A 10,051-nucleotide genomic window follows, 5' to 3' on the forward strand; every position below is an offset into this window, starting at 1 on the left:
AACCTGGCCCTAGACTGTAGGATGCACTGTAGAGGCAGGGAGACCAGAGAAGAAGCTGCAGTAGCTGCCTAGGCAAGAGGGTCCAGCCCTGTACCTGGCAGAGGGAATGCAAAGGACACTGTAGATTAGAAAGGACATGATTTGCCAATGAATGGAACGTGGCGAGCAGTGGAGGAAGAATCAAAAAGACCCAGGGCTTCCAAATGCCGGCCTCTGGAAAGAGAGAGGAAACTGAGGCAGAAAGGGAGGTTCTGGAAAGATGAGAAGGTTTGGAAGTAAGGGATCATTAACTCCTTCAGTTCCTCTTTTCAAACCTGGGTGATGGTCATCATCACGTGTGTCCTCATCCAAGTATGGCAGAGCTCCTTCAGGCCCTGTCCTAGGTGCTGAGGAGAAAGTGGTTGAACGAACAAGCCAAAGTGCCCATCTGCACAGAGCTTATATCCTGGGGGTGGGGCGGCGGGGAGAGAAATGGAAATACACGGCTTTGTTTCTTTTGAGAGCATTATGACCTAGGAACTGCAGGCCAACCCTGCCCTTCTGTAGCGATTTGCCATTCATTCACCCCTGAAAACAGGTTCCCATCTGCTTCATCGACCTCACTCACACTGACATGAAGATATCATTAGAGCTTTTAGCAGGAAAGCTGGAGTCAGTTATAGCCAACTTAGAAATCCACGTTTACTTTTTTTTCTCCTTCAGGTTGTCAAAGATGTGTCCCTAAAGAGAGCCAAGGTGTCCCACAAATATCAGTCAAGTGCGAGCGGGTGACCTGATACCTGCCAAGGAGAGTGATATTTCAGTTGTTACCCATTCCTAGTTCCTAGCACCGAGGCAGAGAAGCCCACCCTCCCGGCTCCAAGGACCTCTCTCATTTACATGGCGCAAACTTTTCTCCTCTTTTCTTTTCTTTATTTTCTTTCTTTATTTATTTATTTTTTTTTTTTGGAGACAGAGTCTCGCTCTATCTCCCAGGCTGGAGTGCAGTGACACGATCTTGGCTCACTGCAACCTCCTGCCTTCCAGGTTCAAGGGATTCCCATACCTCAGCCTCCGGAGTAGCTGGGATTACAGGCGCGTGCCTCCACGCCCAGCTAATTTTTTGTATTTTTAGTAGAGACAGGGTTTTGCCATGTTGGCCAGGCTGGTCTCAAACTCCTGACCTCAAGTGATCTGCTCACCTCGGCTTCCCAAAGTGCTGGGATTATAGGTGCGAGCCACCACACCTGGCCAGCACATACCTTTCTATTTGTTTTTCTTCTGCCTGCAGAATAATCATTTTGTTTCTGATTTCTTCTCCGACACAAAGACTGGGAGTCACAGGTCAAGAGGGAAACCACAGATTAGGAACACAAAGGAATGCACCAATAGGCAAGAACATATAAAGCTTACAAACAATAGGTTGAGAGCTTTTCCAACCGTCCATTTCGCCTCCGCCCTCTGAGGTTGGAGATTGGCTTATGTGTTCTGGCTGTGAGTAAAAACTGCCGTATTTTCCTTGTTGGCCTAAGTACCATAAATGCATCCTCCAGGTTCTCTCATTAAAGATGAATTTGGGTAGATTAGAGATGGGGAAATAAAAAAAAAAAAACAGCGGAAGGTAAAAGGTTTTCATCACTTAATAATACCAATTTTATCATCACTTAGCATAACTTATTTCTGCCAATTTTATCATCACTTACAATAACTTCCATTAGGGTAATAAGGCATTAAGTATATGTTGATTGCAAATAATCTGGTTACATTCACTAATTATATGGAGACTGATTTTTTTCCTGTTTGAAATACAATTTTAAAACATCTCTACTTCCTAAAAACAGGACATATCAAAGTAAGGAGACACATATGCTGTGGAGATAGAAAATGAAATTCTTGTGTATTTGGCAAGTGCCTGATTACAAGATGAAAATAGATGGAGAATTCATCTGCAGAAATAAAGAATGTAAATGGCTTGCTGCGGCTGATTTGCTCTCACCTTCTCTCCCTTGGGGTCAAATTAATATATTTACTACTGATAAGGTGTTTTATATAGCAGAGGTGTTGGTGCTCAAATGCCATCTCACAGAGTGGGGGCCTGCCCTGAACACGTGCTTTTTAGAGAGATTAAGTATAAATTGCCAGGCTCGGAATTTTATGAGTCTTCCATAGCTGTGAAGTGCTGGTTTACATCGGGGATATAGAGGCTTTGGATGCATTAGATTGTCATTTAGGGCTTCTATAAAATTTCATAAGCCTGTCCATTCTAACCCAGCTTTCAAATGGCTATCATCGCTCAACGGTATTAATGACACTACCAGTATGACTAGCAAGTTGCAACTTGAAGATTGACACATATGGACTAAATGCAAACTATTGTTTCCAACTTGATGAAACACGCCTTGGCTGTTTTCAAGTTTATAAAATTCTAAATGCCCTTCGCATCCAAACCAGAGCTGGATTTTCCGAGATGCCATTTTCGGTATGTCTGGAATTGGAAGTGGTTTCCTATCAGCCAGCCACGGACATTTTCCAATTTATTTTTCAGGAAAGTGTTCAGATTTTTTTTTGGCTTAGAAGAAATAAAAAAATGACTCAGATTTCAATTAAAAGCATAATGATAATGATAGTTTGCACTGTGTCACGTTTTCAACTATTTAAAAACAATTTTGTGTTATTTTTTCTCTCTTTAAAAGATCCTGAGCATGAGGAGAATTTGTGTGATTTATTGCACTTGTATTCGCTCCATTTTACAGACAAGGAACTGCGGCTTAGAGAGACCAGTGACTTGCTCAAGGTCACGCATCAAGTGTCAGCATGAAGACTGGGAGGTTCCAGGTGTCCTGCTCTGCAGCTTTCAACTGTAGCACATGAAATATGGATGACAGGAAATGCAAACCACTCTGTTCACTGTTAACTAAACCACAATGCGCTTTCACCACAGTCTTCCTGAGCCTGGCTCTTACAGCAGGATGTGACCTTGAGTGTGAGCTCCGGTCAGCTTGAGCCGATGTGAGGGCCTGCCAGGCTCACGGGATGGTGTCTTTATGTTTTGCACACTTGCCGTCAGATCCATGTGAAGAGGTGTCTGAGACAGCCAAAGCTGGGCTGCCTCTATGTGTGGAGAGTGGGGCGCATGTGAAATGGCTGTGGGAGACGCCAGCTGTGCCACCCGCATTAACAAGGGCCTTTAGGGCCATCTGCTTATTGACGCTACCTAGAGGCATCTCTCAAGTTGCGCAGTCTCTGTGGTTTCCTTCCTAAAAGTAATGAAAGATGGGAATAAGTTCTGTCTCTCTGAAGGTTTCCAAAGACCAAATAAAAAACCCAGCATAGGGCCGGGCGCGGTGGCTCAAGCCTGTAATCCCAGCACTTTGGGAGGCCGAGGCGGGCAGATCACGATGTCAGGAGATCGAGACCACCGTGAAACCCCATCTCTACTAAAAATACAAAAAATTAGCCGGGCATGGTGGCGGGCACCTGTAGTCCCAGCTACTCAGGAGGCTGAGGCAAGAGAATGGCGTGAACACAGGAGGCGGAGCTTGCAGTGAGCCGAGATTGCGCCACTGCACTCCAGCCTGGGCCACAGAGCGAGACTCTGTCTCAAAAAAAAAAAAAGAAACCTAGCATAGGCTGGGGCGCCATAACTCACGCCTGTAATTGTAGCACTTTGGGAGGCTGAGGGGGGAGGATCATTTGAGACCAGGAGTTCCAGACCAGCCTGGGCAACATAGTGGGACTCCATGTCTATAAACAATTTAAAAATTAGCCGGGCATGCTAGCCGCATGCCTGTAGTCCCAGCTACCTGGGGGGCTGATGTAGGAGGATTGCTTGAGCCTAGGACGTCAAGGCTTCAGTGAGCCAGGATGGTGCCACTGCATTCCAGCCTGGGTGACAGAGTGAGACCCTGTCTCAAAAACAAAAAGACAAAACTAGCGTAATTCAAATTTGAACATGCCCTAAGATAGAATAAGTATGTCCCTTCTGATTGCAGATTGTTACCTGAGGGTACATTCATTCCTAATGACATTGCTACTATACTTGACGTCTCACCTTGGGAGAAAAAAAGGTCAAGAAAGTTTAAGTCAAAAAAAGTCACGGTCCAAGGAGGAGAGCTTTCCTTGATTTCAGTCTCTCCCATCTGTACGTGCCGTTCACAATTAGAATCACACATTGCAAGTTCCTGGTGATTCCGGGGCCAAGGGAAGCAAGATTTATATATTGCTGAGGAGAGTGCTCCAACCTGAATTGTAAGATGCGTCTTGCTCTCACATTCTACCTCTTTGTACTAAAAATTAGTGCATTTCTAAAACTGTAAAAAGGAATTGCTTGGCTTTTCTAAGTGTAAAATCACCCAGGTGAGATTATTTTTCCATGTTACGATGCCCCCATCACCCCTTGAGATGTACTGAGCAAGACGCCTTGTGGGAGGGAGTTTAAATGCACAGACGTAAGCCCTGCAAACCCAACACTGACAATCTTTACATTAACAAGAACACACTTCTAATTATTCCAAATTCTGTTAAAATTAAGCCCAAATGTTCAATTTTCCACGTGTTCCTCTTAATTAGAAATGAAATGAAAGAGAAAAAGGAACCATTAAAATTATATAAATAAAAACAGATGGAAGGGAGTATTGGAAGCTCTTTTCTATAATAACATTCCCTTTAATAAAATTCATTGGTTAATTTGGTTGATAAAAACAGCATTAAAATTAAATAAGAATTAACATACACTCGGATAAATATTTGTCACCTCTTTCATGTGCTACCATGATAAAGGTAATTTAGCTTAAAAGCAGTCATCATCTTTCTTCATAACTGATAAAGCATTACTAATTGTGTGTGTTAATACGGTACAATATGGAATTGAATAGAGATTTTATCTTAATAACATCTCCATTAAATTAAAGACAGTGTTGTATGACAGGAAAGATAAGTCTGTTTATTCCAAGCCAGCACATCAAAAGAACAACTGCAGGAGATGGTGCAGTAACTAACATTTTCCATAGTGTTCTAGCTGGCAGCATCACATTTATAGTCACTGTTGTAAGCAACACTGTTCTGTGGGATAATCTAGATAATGTTTCATTGAGAAAAGTGATATTTTAATTATGGTGTGAAAGATACGGATCTTTTCCTTTCTGTGTCTAATAGGATATTTCTACAAACAAGATGCTGAGTGGAAAATCATCTGATTCTGTTGCACTAAAATAACCATCCTTTGAGGCAATTTCGCCACCCCTGAGCCTCTGTGGGCAGGACATGAGGGGTCAGGGGTTACCAAGAAGAGAGTTGACAATAACAACTGGACTGGGGGAATGAGGGGGCCGTGGTGTCAGTGCCTTCCTCCTTCTGTCCCTCCTGGGGCTGTCGTGTGCAGGACTGCCTTCCTGCCCCAGGGCGGTGCACTCAGCTATGTCCCTGCAGGCTGGTAGACCAGGATTCCCTCCGTGCATTAGCCAGCAGACGGCCCGGGCTGAAAAGGGGGAGCTGAACCCTGATGGAAAAGAGGGAGTTAGAGTCCAAAGCCCAGCTCCCTTCCCCACGTGAGCCTGGGGAGCTCAGCTCTGATGAATACATCATTGCCTTGGCACCATCTGCCCTGGAGGACCAGGAGATGTTTGGAATGCCAGTTGTTGTGTCTGTTCGTTTGTATTTTAAAAGCACATGCCACAAACTGCCTCTTCGGAGACTGTGGATTTGCTGTGACTGTGAGATGCTGTGCCTTGATATGCTGACATTCTCCCATGTCATCTCTGCCTCTGGGAGCGAATGTCCTCCAGCCCTACAGACACATGCAGGGCCTCGGAAGACGTGTCTCCTTACTGCCACTCCGGCCACACACACCTGATAAGAAGCAGCATTATTGTGAATAACCAAAGTCAATATTAAGTACTGGATAAGAATGAAAGTAGTTTGGGAATAATTATAACCACCCCCCCTACCCCCAAAAATATACTGTTCAAAAAGTCAGTCTGGAGAAGCAGATAACAACCCTATTTTTATACCAACCCGACTGAATTCTTAATACGTGGCAAAAAAGAAAATCATGGCTTACCGTAAAGCAGGAGATGTCATAAATAATGAACTGCACTAACAGCTTAGCATCATAAGGAGACAGATGGAAAACTTCTCTCCCGAGATCACTGCTTCCAGAATTTGAGGAAGGGCTTCTGGACGTGTTCAGGGTGGATAGTTCAAGCCTGAATTTCAATGAGATGGGAACACTTTTTAGTATAAACGCAAGATTTTCATGTCTCCCTTTTAGGAAATACGGGGATTATGGCGTTCATCTGTTTCATCCAGGACTGGAAGCAAAACCCTGAATCTCAGACTCTTCCAGCATGTCTGATTCAATCAAACAAGGGAAGATGCTGCGGGTGCTTTGTATGCTAAGGAAGTGCTAGGATGCCATCGTCTGTCCAGGAGAAGAAAGGAACACCCATCCGTGTGGTTAAGCTATCAGAAAACTGGAGCATTGGGAATAAAGAAATTATTTCCACGAGACAAGCATGCCAGCCATTGGCTCGTAATGAGCTGAAAGACCAATGACTGCTTCTCAGAGACTCCCAGGGGCCCAGTGTCCTGGCTGCAGACCTGCGGCTGAGTCAGCATGGTGCACAGCAGAAAGTGAGGGGAGGGTGGCCAGTGCTGCCCCGCCAGGCTCTATCAGCATCACCTGGAGCAGCACAGACGCTTCAGTCTCCATTCTTTCTTCAGGAAAGAGGCCTACTCACAGATGGACACACCAAGGTTCAGGTAACCTCAGGAAGCTCATTTACTCACACAGTCCTGGCCCATTGGGCTCTCTGGAGGCCCTTCTTCCTTGGCTGTCATCTATTTTTAAACTGATATGTAGTGGTTGTACATATTTATGGAGGACATGTAATATTTTGATACTTGCATACAATGCATATTAAGTCAGGGTAATTGGGATATCCAAGACCTCAAACATGTATCACTTCTTTGTGTCAGGAACATTCCAAATCTTCTCTTCTAGCTATTTTGAAATATACAATATATCATTGTTAACTATAGTCGCCCTACTGTGCTATCAAACCCTAGAACATATTCCTTCTATCTAACTCTATGTTTGTATTCATTAACCAACCTCTCTTCATCCCCTTCTCCCCTGTACCCTTCCCAGCCCCTAATAACTATCATTCTACTCTCTGCCTCCATGAGGTCAACTTTTTCTAGCTTGCACATATGAGTGACAACCTGCTATATTTGTCTTTCTGTGCCTGGCTTATTTCAATTACCGTAATTACCTCCAGTTCCATCTGTGTTGCTGCAAATGACAGGATTTCATTCTTTTTTGGTGGCTGAATAGTACTCCATTGTGTATACATACCACATTTCCTTTATTCATTCACCTATTGATGAACACAGGTTGATTCCCTATATTGGCTATTGTGAACAGTGCTACAATGAACGTGGAAGTGCAGGGATCTCTTCAACATACCGATTGCCTTTTCTTTGGATATCTACCCAGCAGAGGAATTACTGAATCACATGGTAGTTCTATCTTTAGGTTTTTGAGGAACCTTTATACTGTTATCCCACAGTGGGTGTGCAATGTGTGTTCCATCCATCGACAGAGCACAAACATTCCCCGTTCTTCACATCTTCACCAGCATCATTTATTTTTTTGTCTTTTGATAGTAGCCATTTTAACGGAGGTGAGATGATATCTCATTGCGGTTTTGATTTGCATTTCCCTGATGATTAGTGACATTGAGCATTTTTTCATATGCCTGTTGGCCACTTGTGTGTCTTCTTTTGAGGAATGTCTTTTCAGGTCATTTGCTCACTTTTAAATCTGATTATTTTTATTATGTTTTTTGCTATTGAGTTGTTTCAGTTCCTTACATAGTCTGGTGATTAACCCCTTGCAGGATGGGTAGTTTGCAAATGTTTTCTCCCATTCCACGTATCGTTGCTTCACTCTCTTGACTGCTTCCTTTGCTGCACAGAAGATTTTTAGCTTGATGTTACTCCATTTGTCTATTGTTGCTTTTGTTGCCTATGCTTTTGCAATCTTACTCAAAAAATATTTGCCCAGACCAAGTCTTCAAGAGCAAAATTTGCACAATATCTGATTAGGGTCTGGGGACCATTCAGAGTGAGTCCCCTGGGGGCACCTGAGCCAATAGGTGATCTAAACCTTCATCACAATTATGAGCCATCACATCAAATAGCCCATTTCTTCCAAAACCCAACTGACTCTTTACGGGAACTGTGCATTTAAAAATGATGAAGTCATGCTTCCTTATCTTGGGGACACTGCAAATAATGGGGTGCTGTAGTTTCACTAAAATGCCTCAGATGAACTTTCCAACCCACAACCCTTAAACACAAATGAATAGTAGCATGGATAGTCAAGTGCAAGCTCAAGTTCAAAATGCCAAAACACAGGATATCAGGCATAAGATTAATTTACCTCTTACTTGCAAGATAAGGTAGGAAATGATAAAATCAAAGGCACATATTTTCAAAACCAAAAGAAATAACAATACATACAAAATGTTAACAAACGAGATGATAATTGTGTCAGTAATTCCCAAGGTCAGGCTGGGGGAGAGTGTAGTTGGGAAGACACCAAAACTCAGAAATTGTGGATTCCTCACTGTCCTTCCTTCCAACACAGTGGAATGTGGACTGGTCTGAGAATGTGATGGTGTTCAGGACAATAGGTTGTAATGTGATTGGGGCAGAGCTTTTCTTTTCTTTCTTTTCTTTTCTTTTCTTTTCTTTTCTTTGCTTTGCTTTCCTTTTCTTTTGAGACGAAGTCTCCCTCTGTTGCCCAGGCTGGAGTGCAATTGTGCAACCTTGGCTCACTGCCACCTCCACCTCCCGAGTTCAAGTGATTCTCATGCCTCAGCTTTCCGAGTAGCTGGGATTACAGGTGCCTGCCACCATGCCCAACTAACTTTTGTATTTTTAGTAGAGGCAGGGTTTCACCATGCCGTCTAGGCTGGTCTGGAACTCCTGACCTCAGGCGATCCACCTTCCTCAGCCTCCCAAAGTTCTGCGATTACAGGCGTGAGCTTGTTACTTAGAAAAATGTCAAACTTATAGAAAAACTACAGTAATTACTCCTATATATCCTTTATGTAGATTCACAAAATGTTCACATTTTGCCACATAGGCTCTGTCTCTCTCTGTGAACATATATAGTTTTATGTTATTTTATTTATTTTTTGCTGAGTCTTCTCAAAGTTGTAGGTATGATGATTCCCTACATACTTCGGGATGCATCTTCCATAAGTGAGGACACTCTGTTACAGAACACATTCACTCTCATTTTCCATTACTGCTTTAAAGATTACCACAAACCTAGCAGCTCAAGACAACACTCATTTATTATCCCATCGTTTCAGTGGGATTATCCCATAGCCTGGGTATAGCTTAGCTGGGTTCTTTGGATAGGGTTGCACAAGGCTGTAATCAAGGGTGGGTCAGGGTTATGGTCTCATCTGAGGCTTGCTTGGGGAAGAATCTGCCTGTCTTGGCAGAGTTCAGTCCTTGCAGCTGTAAGACTGAGGGCTTTAGCTCCTTGTGATATCTCTGCTGGAGGCTGCTTTCAGCTCCTAGAGGTCACCCTCAGTGCCTCCCATCACAGATAACCCACAGCATGGAAGCTTGACTCTTCAAAACCAGCAAGAAAGTGAGAGACGCCAGCAGGAAGGGGTTACAATCTTACATAACACAATCATGTAATGATGTGCACATAACTGCAGACTTCGAGTCACTTTTGCCATAATCCATTGGTTAGAAGAAAGTCATAGGTCTTGCGCCTTCTCAAGGGAAGGGTGTCACACAAGTCAAGAACACCAGATGGGTTAGGTGCAGTGGCTCATGCCTGTAACGCCAGCACTTTGGAAGGCAAAGGCTGGCAGATCACTTGAGGTCAGGAGTCTGAGACCAGTTTGGCAAACATGGTGAAACCCTGTCTCTACGAAAAATACAAAAATTAGCCGGGCATGATGGTGGGCGCCTGTAATCCCAGCTACTTGGGAGGCTTGAGCCTGGGAGTTGAAATTTGCAGTGAGCCGACATCACGCCTCTG

General features: G+C 43.6%; 1 long non-coding RNA gene across 2 annotated transcripts; it reads right to left on the reverse strand.

Moving 5' to 3' along the window:
- Window positions 1–1,608: 1,608 nt before the first annotated feature.
- Window positions 1,609–6,451, reverse strand: LOC107127033 (uncharacterized). 2 transcript variants are annotated; one of them, XR_012421950.1, is made up of 2 exons: window positions 6,038–6,451; window positions 1,609–3,236 (listed from the first exon to the last, which is right to left on the reverse strand). It is a non-coding gene; the product is annotated as an uncharacterized lncRNA (long non-coding RNA). The 2 variants fall into 2 exon arrangements; XR_001484315.3 differs by lacking the exon at window positions 1,609–3,236 and adding an exon at window positions 4,624–5,826.
- Window positions 6,452–10,051: the final 3,600 nt, after the last annotated feature.

Source organism: Macaca fascicularis, chromosome 13 (assembly GCF_037993035.2).
Source record: "Macaca fascicularis isolate 582-1 chromosome 13, T2T-MFA8v1.1".
NCBI lineage: Eukaryota > Metazoa > Chordata > Mammalia > Primates > Cercopithecidae > Macaca > Macaca fascicularis.